This window comes from Podarcis bocagei (genome assembly GCF_964188305.1).
Source record: "Podarcis bocagei genome assembly, chromosome: 17".
In the NCBI taxonomy this organism is placed as follows: domain Eukaryota; kingdom Metazoa; phylum Chordata; class Lepidosauria; order Squamata; family Lacertidae; genus Podarcis; species Podarcis bocagei.
Genome location: NC_138143.1, coordinates 28,339,779 through 28,352,496, shown reverse-complemented (window position 1 = coordinate 28,352,496; position 12,718 = coordinate 28,339,779).

Here is a 12,718-nt window from a genome sequence, read left to right as displayed (position 1 = left end):
AAGCTGCTCCGAAAACACAGAAGGGACCCCGTAAGGAGACCCGGAGTGAAGGAGGGGTGGCGGTGCTGTGAGTTCATCGCTCTTTCCGCGGAAGTGAAGCCGCGCGGCTGTTACAGATGAGCGCTGATCCTTCTTCCTAAAATCAACACCATCTACAAGTAACATACCCGTGAGTAAAGGGGACTAAAATTTGGCAAATAATTTTGTAATCTGGCTGAAAGCGGGAGACGAAAAAAGGGAAGTCCGTCTTCCGACATTGCTGACAAGATCAAAGCAAAGCTTTAAAAAGCGGAAGCGTTTGAAACGGGACTTTGGGAAGCTTTAACTTTTTCGTGCTATTAAATCTGCCCTTTTACTGTTGAACTGAAGCTGGAAAGGGACTTTAATTATAAGAACGAGTAACGGGGGGTCTCCTCCTATCTCCCCCCCCCCTGGGGTGATTTTTAAAGAGTCAGATCGTCGGGCTGCCGGAGAGAGAGACTGTGCTAAACTGCGGAAACAGTTGCAAATTTTGTGAAAACTTTGCTGGAGTATAATTGATACATTTGAGCAGGAAAGTTTGGTTGGGACATTGTTGCAAGCACCCCCTGTGAAACTTTGTTGAACTTTAAAAGGTGCTCTGGGGGAATTTTGAATCTTTGAAGGGACTGTTGGATATTGAACTTACTGAGCCAAAAATTTCTGGAACTTTAATGGCGGACTACTTCCTTCTTTGTCTTTGAAACTTGGTGGCACTCCCCCTACAGGGCTTTCGGATTATAAGATCCTGGGAACTGACTTTTGTTTTGAATTCCACTTTACCGGTTGTTTATAATTGAATTTGTCTTTCCCATGGAACAATAGACAATTTGACCTTGAACACCGACAGATGTGTAATGAGTGGTGCAGGGAGAACAAGAGCATCTAAAGCTAAGGAATCTAAAGAGGCGAAGGAGAAAGAAAAGGAAAGAAAACCAGCACAATTTCTACAAACAACATTGACCCAAGGACGCCGATCGTCGGTTCCAGCTGTACTGGTGACCCAAAGGGAACAAAGGGAAACAACTGAGAAGTCCACTGAGGAAGATATGGCAGCAGGTGGGTCGGATACACTACTTAAACAAATATTGGAGCAACTATCAAGTCTAAACCAGAAGGTGGACGACCAGTCTCTGAAGATAGATAAAGCAACTTCTTCGATTCAAAAATTGACTGATCAAGTTTCCCAGCATACACAAGCTATAGAGAATTTGCAAGGAGCTACAGCGGAAAATCGGGAATTGGCTGGAGAAGCAATCCAGAAAGTGGGAGCTCTACAAAAAGAAGTGGAAGAAATAAAAGGAGAAGTTAAGCCCCTGCACAGACAGGTGAGTGAACAACAAGTTTATCTGTCAATGGTGGAACTGAAAAATCGCGAGAGCAACATCAAATTGAGAGGCATCCCAGAACTTGAGCAAGGAGATTTGATTGGATATTTAACACAAGAATTTTCGAAGTTCTGGGGCTTAAAGGAAGACACAGACTTTAAGATTGTTTCGGCATATAGACTGGGAAGAGTGGTAAAGAAAGATAGATCCAGAGACTGTCTGATAATTTTAAGATCAAAGGAAGAGAGGGATAAGATCCTAGGTCTTCATTTCAAAAAAGCAATTGAAATACAAGACAAAAGGGTGGAAATCTATAGAGATATCCCGAAACAGTTGTTGGATCTTAGAGCCACCTATTCAGAACTAGCAAAATTGCTGAGATACAACGCAATTCCCTATAGGTGGGAGTTTCCACAAGGACTATCTTTCACCTACAAAGAAAGGAAGGTTAAAATTAGAACACCTGAAGATAACCAAAAGTTCCTTCACGACCACGGAGAAGATCTCCAAAAAGGAGTGGATTGGCTTCCAGCCGTACCAGCACCTATATTGCCTGAAAGCGGGCCAACGCCTGCACCCTCGGGATCTGAGCAAAAGGAAGGCACCCCATCTTAAGAACGTTTAAAATAGAACAAGATGTCTCTGCAGCTACTTAGTTGGAACATAAATGGCGGGAATTCTCCGGAAAAAAGAAGGAGGATATTCCACATTTTGAAAAAAGAACAATTGGACGTAATATGCCTTCAAGAAACACATGTGATCAGGCTCCATAGGAAAGTATTAATTAATAAAAGACTTGGTCAAGAATTTATCTCATCAGACAAAGTCAAAAAAAGAGGTGTTGTAATTTATGCAAAGGAGAACCTATCACCAAAATTCTTATTTAAAGATGATCATGGAAGAATTCTCGCAATTGAAATCCAAACACAAGGGGAAAAGATTTTGATATTAGGAGTTTATGCGCCAAATGATGGAAAATCAGAATTTTATAAGAAGCTGCATGAGACAATGATGGACTATTTGGACTATTCGAATATTATCGTGATGGGAGATATGAATGGGGTGGTATCTACAAATATGGACAAATCTCAAAATCAAAATTTAACAACAGACGGCAGACTCCCTAAAACCTTTTTTGAAATGACAGACAATATGGACTTGATTGACATCTGGAGGACAAAGAACCCCTTGGGTAAAGAAGGAACCTTTTTTTCAGATGCCCATTTGTCATGGACACGAATCGACCAAATTTGGATATCTAGAGGGCTGGCCCCGAAAACGAGAAAAGTGGAAATCTGCCCAAAAACCTGCTCCGACCATAATGCCTTAAAAATGGAATTGAGACTTTTTCCAACTGGATCCTTCAGATGGAGAATGAATGACACCTTGCTAAGAGATCAAGAGATTGTTAAGAAGGCCCAAAAAACACTAAAGGACTATTTTGAAATAAATTTGAATACTACGGTGGAGAAGAGAATAATCTGGGACGCAAGCAAAGCTGTAATGAGAGGGTTTCTGATACAACAGAATACAATAAAGAAAAAATTTTGGAATGGAAAAAAGGAAAAAATTTTAGAGAAAATAAGTGAAGGAGAGAAAAAGTTGAGAACTAATCCGAAGTCAAAAGAGGTGCTAAGAGAGATTAAATTCCATCAAGCACAATATTCGAAATTGATTAATCAAGAGATTGAGTGGAAAATCAAACAAATGAAGCAAAGATCGTTTGAATCAGCAAATAAATGTGGAAAATTGTTAGCCTGGCAATTGAAAAAAAGACAAAAGTTAAACACAGTCACAAACCTGGAGATTCAAGGAAAAATAGTTCAGAAACCAGAAGAAATAAGAAAGTGCTTCCACAGATACTTCAAGGAACTTTATGCACAGGGGCCTCAGAAAGAATCGGAAATAGACCAATTCTTGAGGACAAATGGACTATCTAAAATAAGTCAAGATAAAAGATCAATTCTCAACAGTAAAATAACTCAACAGGAAATTGAAGGTGCCATCCAGAATATGCAACTTGGCAAATCTCCAGGCCCAGATGGTCTCACCTCCAAATATTATAAGACTCTGAAGGATTGTTTGGTACAACCGTTGCTGGAGGTTTGCAACCAGATTATGGAGGGGAGAAGGGCACCGGAAACGTGGAAAGAAGCATTCATCACATTGATTCCTAAGTCAGAGAAGGAAAAGACTCAGCTCAAGAATTACCGTCCCATCTCACTCCTGAATGTGGATTACAAAATATTTGCAGACATTTTAGCAAGTAGACTTAAAAACGTTTTAAACGAAGTAATTCACAAGGACCAAGCAGGCTTTCTCCCTGGTAGACACATGTCTGATAACACCAGGAACATTATTGATATATTGGAGTTGTTGAGAATTAGAAACACAAGGGCTGCTTTAATTTTTATTGATGCGGAGAAAGCATTTGACAACATTTCTTGGATGTTTATGAAGAAAAACTTGAAGGGGATGGGAGTGGGACGGGGGTTTGAAAATGGACTAGAAGCAATTTATTCAGAGCAAAAAGCCAAGTTGATAGTGAACAATGTGGTGTCGGATGAACTTCTAATTGAAAAAGGGACACGACAGGGGTGCCCTTTATCCCCTCTGCTATTTATCTCTGTTCTGGAGGTATTGCTGAATATGATTAGGGAGGACCAGTTGGTGCAAGGTATAGAGGTCGGAGCGAAACAATACAAACTGAAAGCCTTTGCAGATGACCTAGTCTTGACAGTACAGGAGCCAGTATCTAGCACAAAAAGAGTTTTGGAACTTATCTTGGAGTTTGGTCGGGTGGCGGGATTCAAGTTAAACAAACAAAAAACTAAGGTTTTGGTCAAAAATTTGACACCTACAGAGATAGAGGGGTATCAGAAAGAGACAGAGCTAAGTGTGGTTAAAAAAGTGAAATACCTGGGGGTATACTTGTCCACCAAAAATTTAAATCTTTTTAAAGATAACTATGAAAAATGTTGGTTGGAAATTAAAAGGGATTTGGATATTTGGTCAAGATTGAAACTTACCTTGTCAGGCCGAATCGCAGCTATAAAGATGTGTGTTTTGCCAAAAATGCTATTTTTGTTTCAAACCCTTCAGGTCGTGGACAGAATGGAATGTTTTGGAAAATGGCAGAAGGATATTTCTAAGTTTGTCTGGCAGGGCAAAAAGCCCCGAATAAAGTTTAAAATACTAACCGACTCAAAAGAAAGAGGGGGGTTTGCCCTGCCGGACTTAAGGTTGTATTATGAAGCTGCAGCCTTCTGCTGGTTGAAGGATTGGTTCCTGTTGGAAAACACCGATGTCCTCGATCTGGAGGGGTTTGATAATGTGTATGGTTGGCATGCATACTTGTGGTATGACAAGGCGAAGGTTCATAAATTGTTTAAAAACCATATTGTCAGAAAATCAATTTTTGCCGTCTGGATGAAGTATAAGGATTTATTAGAAAACAAGACCCCGAGGTGGTTATCACCTGTGGAAGCCAAGATTTCTAAAAAAAAGCCCAATATGGAGGCCTATTGGCCAAAATATTGGGAACTGATTGAAAGAGTTGGAGACAATTGGAAGCTCCAAAGCCAGGACAAACTAAAAGGTAAGGTGCGAGATTGGTTACACTATGCTCAAATTCAAGAGGTATTCAAAATGGACAAAAAAGTGGGTTTCCAGTTGGAGAAATCGAAACTGGAGACGGAGTTACTAGAACCAAAGACTAAGGTACTTTCGAGGATGTATGACTTGCTGCTTAAATGGAACACCCAGGATGAAACAGTTAAATCTGCTATGATAAAATGGGCACAGGATGTAGGACACAACATTATGTTTGAGGACTGGGAAAGGTTATGGAACACCGGTATGAAATTCACGGCATGTAGTGCCTTGAAAGAGAACATTATGAAAATGGTATACCGGTGGTACATGACCCCAGTCAAGTTGGCTAAAATATACCATCTTTCTGATAATAAGTGTTGGAAATGCAAGGAGGCAGAAGGGACATTCTTTCACCTCTGGTGGACCTGCCCGAAAGTAAAGGCCTTTTGGGAAATGATACATAATGAGTTGAAAAAGGTATTCAGATATACCTTTTCTAAGAAACCAGAGGCCTTTCTATTGGGCATGGTGGACTGGAAGGTGCCAAAGAAGGACAGAACCTTGTTTATGTATGCAACCACAGCAGCTAGGATTCTTATCGCAAAGTTCTGGAAGACGTCAGATTTACCCACACTGGAGGACTGGCAGACGCAGCTGATGGACTACATGGAGTTGGCAGAAATGACCGGCAGAATTCGAGATCTGAGTGAAGAAACAATGGAGGAGGACTGGAAAAAATTTAAGGACTATTTGCAAAAACATTATAAGTTGTTTGAGTGCTAAGACTGTGCACGATTAAGAAACGCTATGCTTCTGCAATTTATTTCAAGTAAATGATAAAGTAAGTATTGATGGGAAAAAATGAGACAAATTAGAAACAAAATATTATGTTTATTAAGAGTGTTAAAATTAAATTTCAAATTTTTGAAACTGGTAATATAATAAATACAAAGGTATAATAAGTCGGGAAAGAAGATAATAAATTGCTGAATTGGTTAGAATGATGAACGCAATGCTGAGAGGATGCGAGGAGGTCCAAAAAGCTATCGAAAAAAGTTTATAATGATCTGTTCTTTCTTCTATGCTTTTTTCTTTTCTTCTTTATATATATGGAAAATGTTTCTTGTATATTGTTGTCCAAACAAATTTGTTCACCTATGGAAAGAAACGCAATAAAAAAATTTTATAAAAAAAAAACATTTGCTGATTATTGAATTCCCAGGGGTCCCTTACGGGGGCGGGAACCCATAGAATTCCTCCCATTTTACAAATACAGGGAATAGGAGGCACATGTGAACAGGAGGCACATGCCAAATTCAAGCGACAACAATTTATAAAATGGAGCAGGCTGGGACACAAGATGGTCAGCACTCCTGTCTTCTGATTTGGAAGAAGGGGCTGCCCTATTGTGAGCCAGATAGAAGTGTAGACCGTTAGAAAAAAGCAACAGATTTGAATTATTATATTCATGCCTTGGAGAGATGTGCATCTCATGTGTCTTGTGCTTCTCTTACTGAATAAGAGAATTTATGGATTTGTTAGGAGATCTGTCTGTAGTTAAGTTTTCATCACTGATGACCAGTCTTAGTTTATGTCCTTGAATGATGATGATGATATTTATATGCCGCCCATCTGGTTGGGTTGTCTTCCAACAAATTAAGCACAGTGAAACACCAAACATTAAAAACTTCCCTATACAGGGCTGCCTTCAGATGGTTTCTAAAAGTCAGATAGTTTATTTCCTTGACATCTGATGGGAGGATTGTTCCACAGGATGTGGGTGTCACTACCGAGAAGGCCCTCTGTTTTGTTTCCTGTAACTTCACTTCTCACAGTGAGGGAACCACCAGAAGGCCCTCAGAGCTTGACCACAGTATCCTGGCTGAATGATGGGGGTGGAGACGCTCCTTCGGACATACAGGGCATAACTAGCTATGGCTCCATGATGTTCATACATGGATGTTTAAGGCTTACTGTCTTATGTGTTTGCCACACTGTTACAGTGGCTTCGCTCACACAAAAGCCTGGTTTCTGTTCAAAATGTACAGCCGCCGTTAATTGATTCGAGCCAAAAAAGGTGAATGGAACACACAATTAATGTATAAGATGTGGGGTACAACATTATGAAATGAATTACACAGGAAGCCGTTAGCCCATTAATGAGGTACTGGGGCCATCCAAAGATGCAGCAACTGTTTATTTACTCGGTTTTGAGTGGGAGGCAAGTGAGAAATTAGAATGGCAGGAAATTAAGTAGGGAAATGTAATTATCCAAGTCTGGAGTCAAGCCAGGACAGTGATGCTCAGTCATGCTAGCATATTTGCTTCCCTTCATCAATACATTAATACACACACACACACACACACACACACACAATCCTATGGTTGCACTCATCAAGCAATTAAAAAGGAGTCTGGCCCCAAGCACTCCTAAAAAGTGCTTGCTGACACCATTAAACTACTCAAGTGCCTTTTCAGATTGCCTTAGTTCTGATTTGTTTTTAATTTTATTCTGATTTCAGCTGTGCTATTTCTACTGGTAAGAAATGGGACCACAAAATCCATTTCCCTTTGTTTAGTTGCCTGGCCTAAAAGAATGAAACATTTTGACTGAGCTTCTGAGCTTCCGCAGAAAATATGCCGAAACCAAAATAGAGCCAGCTAACTTAGCGCGCAGCAGGGACCACCAACCATTTTTTTTTTTTGGCCCTGTGGGAACTTTTGCAAACTGGAGAAACTGTTGTGGGCGCCATAAAATGCACCCAGATTTTAAAAATGAAAATGAAACAGTGATATCTCACTAATGCAGAAGAGTTTGTTTCAGTAAGAAGTAATTTGGAACCTTAAATCTAGGTAGACGGGGAGAATTTTAGTAAGCCTGCTGAGCTTCTTGAGAATGGAGCCACTGAGAAAGTACTCATCCACCATCCATGTATGAATAATGTAATTTATTTATTTTTTACTTTGAATTTGAATCCTAATTCTGAATCCTCATTTGATTCAATAGAACTTACTTCTCAGTAGACACAGTTAGGATTGTTCTGTTAGTCATGCAAAGAGTAGCCCAGTTAGTGATGACTATCTTGCCCCATTGATTTCATTGAGTTTACTCTATACAAGCCAAACCTCACCCAGGGGTGAGCCCCATTGAATTCAATAGGACTGGCTACTAAGTAGATATGGTTAGGATTGCACTGTTGGTTTGAATCCAGCCCTTGGTACTTACCGTATTTTTAGCTCTATAAGACGCACCAGACCATAAGATGCACCTAGTTTTTGGAGGAGGAAAACAAGAAAAAAAATATTCTGAATCTCAGAAGCCAGAACAGCAAGAGGGATCGCTGCTCAGTGAAAGCAGCAATCCCTCTTGCTGTTCTGGCTTCTGGGATAGCTGCGCAGCCTGCATTCGCTTCATAAGATGCACACACATTTCCCCTAACTTTTTAGGAGGGAAAAAGTGAGTCTTATAGAGCAAAAAATACGGTAAGTTACTAGCGCCTCAAAGTGGCTAGAAATCCCCTGCCTGGGGTGGGGGGTGGGGGGGGAGAGAGAGATCAGTTGGTTTTGATGTCCTTTCTTTGCCACAAGCCATAGTAAAGCCACTGCCTTATATCTCAGGATGATTTTTCACAGTTTCCCTTTCCTCACCGTTTCATGCTTTCAAGCCCTCTGAGGAAATCAAAAGGGAGTTTTATAAAGTGCCAAAAGGACAAAGGACCAGGATGCCAGAGCTTTTTTCACGTGTGAACATCACTCAATGGGATTGCTGGCCTCTCTGCCTTCAATAATCATGCCCTGCCTCTGAATGAAGCAGACATAATTGTCTAAAGTGGAAAATGCTGTTTTCAGAGTGTCCTTTCCCCCTAGCTGTGAGACTATTTCGTAGGCAGGCAGACACCAAAAGAAAGATGTTCGTGTGTCCTTTATAAGACCCTTCTCCCAAACCAGCCTCTTGTGTGATGCATAGTTATGCATGGCTGCTTGTGCCAGAATACACATCTTGATAGCATACTCAATTTTAAAGCAGTGCTGGCAGATAACATTTACATGCAAACTAGCGTTGGAGGAGTACCTGATTTAGCTTGCCATTCTTGAGCCAGCAAGTATTTTATTTAAATAAACAAAATAACAGATTTTTAGGCTACCTTATAGGACAACAGTCTCTCTAGGTGGCTCAAATAACAAACAGTGCAAGCCCCTGAAATATTTTTTTAGTCCAGTATCAAAATAACATATAAATCCAGTTATTAGAAGTCCAGAACCCAGCAGCAATCTCAGTTAGACCCTCTTAATTAAAAGTAAAAAATAATAATTGGGCTGATATGGACCTCCTTATCTCAATTAGGACATCTGTTTCTAGAACCATAACAATGATTAGAAAATAGAGCTGCCAAGCAATTAAAGGATCTTAGTTAATTAATCATCTTCCTACTAATTGCACAATTAGTGGAATGTAAATAATTGTGCATGCTACTACTCAAACCTCAGTATATGTGCCTTTTGGAGATATCAATCTTTTAAATCTTAAGGATATTTCCCAATATTTTTGGTAGTTATTGTACATCATTTACACGTTATTAATGGATTCACTGTTATTATTTTACCCTAAGGTCTGAGGCCAGGTTACAACAATTAAAATACATTGTTAAAGACAGCTTAAAACAATTTACAAATCACAAAAACAGGTTGGGACTGTAAATATACATCTCAGCAATATGGAACATCTTTTGGAAGTACCATACTTTTCCGTCTATAAGACGACCCCATGTATAGGATGACCCACACCCATCACTAAATCCGTCTTCCATCTGTCCCATCACTGGCAGAAGCTGCCAATTGCCCACCCAACTGTCGGAGAGTTAGCCAATCAACACCACCTATTGACGCAGCAACCAATAGCATGCACAATAGCCGCTGACAGCCTCAGCAGCAACCAATTAAACATCCACCATATGCACTACCCATGTATAAGATGACCCCAACTTTTTAGCATTATTTTTACACGGGGAAAAAATTAGTCTTATACATGGAAAAGTATGGTATATGTAAGGTCTATATGTTTGGGTCAGCCTTTGGTGTTCAAAGTTGGGGAAATGTTAGTGAATTTGAATAAGTGTTACTCTTTTTGTTGTGCTTCTGTTTCTTTTTAACTCTGCTTAATGGCAGAGTAGGCTGAGCTACATTATAGGGGTCCTGCATGTATTAAGGCTGTGCCCTGGCAATGACCATGACTGCGTTCCTCTTCCCTCTCTTATTCTCACTTGGTCCATTTTGATTGCACAACAGCACATGGCAGTGACTACACTGGGCCAATTGTGTTGGTTTTGACTTCATTCCTCTGCTAAACAAGTTCCATCTTCAAGTACCAAAAGGGCTGTCACATGGAGGATGCAGCAAGCTTGTTGCACCAGTGAAGGCGGTGACAGTCCTGTGTGAGTGTCTGGAGGCGGTTGGAGGATGGATGGCGGCAAACAGATTGAGATTGAATCCTGACAAGACAGAAGTACTGTTTCTGGGGGACAGGAGGCGGGCAGGTGTGGGGGATTCCCTGGTCCTGAATGGGGTAACCGTGCCCCTGAAGGACCAGGTGCGCAGCCTGGGAGTCATTTTGGACTCACAGCTGTCCATGGAGGCACAGGTTAAATCCGTGTCCAGGGCAGCTGTGTACCAGCTCCATCTGGTATGTAGGCTGAGACCCTATCTGCCCGCGGACTGCCTCGCCAGAGTGGTGCATGCTCTGGTTATCTCCCGCTTGGACTACTGCAATGCGCTCTACGTGGGGCTACCTTTGAAGGTGACCCGGAAACTACAACTAATCCAGAATGCAGCAGCCAGACTGGTGACTGGGAATGGCCGCCGAGACCATATAACACCGGTCTTGAAAGACCTACATTGGCTCCCAGTACGTTTCCGAGCACAATTCAAAGTGTTGGTGCTGACCTTTAAAGCCCTAAACGGCCTCGGTCCAGTATACCTGAAGGAGCGTCTCCACCTCCATCGTTCTACCAGGACACTGAGGTCCAGCACCGAGGGCCTTCTGGCGGTTCCCTCACTGCGAGAAGCCAAGTTACAGGGAACCAGGCAGAGGGCCTTCTCGGTAGTGGCGCCCTCCCTGTGGAACGCCCTCCCACCAGATGTCAAAGAGAACAACAACTGCCAGACTTTTAGAAGACATCTGAAGGCAGCCCTGTTTAGGGAAGCTTTTAATGTTTAATGTATCATAGTATTTTAATATTCTTTTGGAAGCTGCCCAGAGTGGCTGGGGAAACCCAGCCAGATGGGCGGGGTATAAATAATAAATTATTATTATTATTATTATTATTATTATTATTATTATTATTATTATTATTATTATTATTGCTCTGGAAGCTAGGGCCCAAAGCAATGGATTCAAGTTACAAGAAAGGCGATTAGGAAGAACTTTCTGGCAGTAAGAGCTGTTCGACAGTTGAACAGACTCCAGTGAGAGGTGCTGGACTCTCCTTCCATTTTTAAGCAGAGGTTGCATTGCAGCGGGTTGGACTAGATTGGATTGTAGCGGGTTGGACTAGACATTTCTATTCCACCTTAAGGAGCGGACGTGTGGAATTGTTGCGTGTCACATGTTTGTTTACATTCCAGCACAGCTTGCTGGGAACTTCCGTTGTGTATAGCTTTTGCTTTTTGCTGTTCGCTCTGAGACGACATGAGAGAGAGACGACATGTTTCTTTGTCCTGATTTATGCTCAATAAATCTGTAGTTGTAGTATGCTTCCACAAGTCTCACACCTATTCTGTGTGCACAGTTCAATCTGCTGATAGTGTGCCCTGGCTAAGTAAGCCCGGGTCGCTGATTTACGTTGGAGCAGAGGTGATGGTCGGGGCCACTGGAAGGAGATGGCCCAGCTGGGTTCTAGCCAGCTGGCCTCCCAGCCCTCTGCATGTCGACAACATAGATGATCCTTGGGTTTCCTTCCAACTCTACAGATCCATGATTCTACACCTAAAGGTGGTCCCCGTATTGAAAGGGGCAGTGAGGCTGTGCCACTGGTCTCACCTCTGCCATTGTGCTACTTCCCTGAGGATGACTTCATGACCTCACACACCCCTGTTGTCCATGTGTTGCCTGTAGACATCTGAGCCAAGGAAGATTGTGTTTGTAGCCCACTACATGTGTATTTTCCCAATGGAAACTGAATCTTCCACCAGGATCTAGATCCCATGGAAGCCCATGTATATCCACATCCCAAAAAGTCATATATTGTTCAGGGTGGAGCCAGCAGTGCATCCTTACTGCCTCGAATGAACACAATGCATGAAATATATTGCGGTCAATTCTGGATTGAGAAGGGGGGAATTTGCCCACTACTGGTTATACGTTCATGAAAAATGCTCTCAGTTTGTTGAATTGTTCAGGCTTCTGTTTGGATGATGATCTGCTACCGCCCTGAATATTTTAAGCATTCGGCTCCCAAACGTCCTGTCAGTGTTACACATCTTTTACATAACTACATTTCATTTACTGCATTTAATCAAGGCAATTCATTTGACGTTGTGGGGGTTCCTTGATGGGAAGAAGCAGACACTTAAGACAGAGGCTTCCTATCTTCAATGTGGGTCATGGCATGATGTTTCCCTTTTCAAGACAGCCACAGCTGCCAGACTTAGTTGACTAATACGGACACACAAATCCCCAAGCACATTGCTAAGGAGCCAGCTGTTACCCAGAGCATGCCTTCCTGAGTAAGATGGCTTGTGTGCATAGCAGATTCCCTGCTGGCTTGTTACTTAGTTGTCCA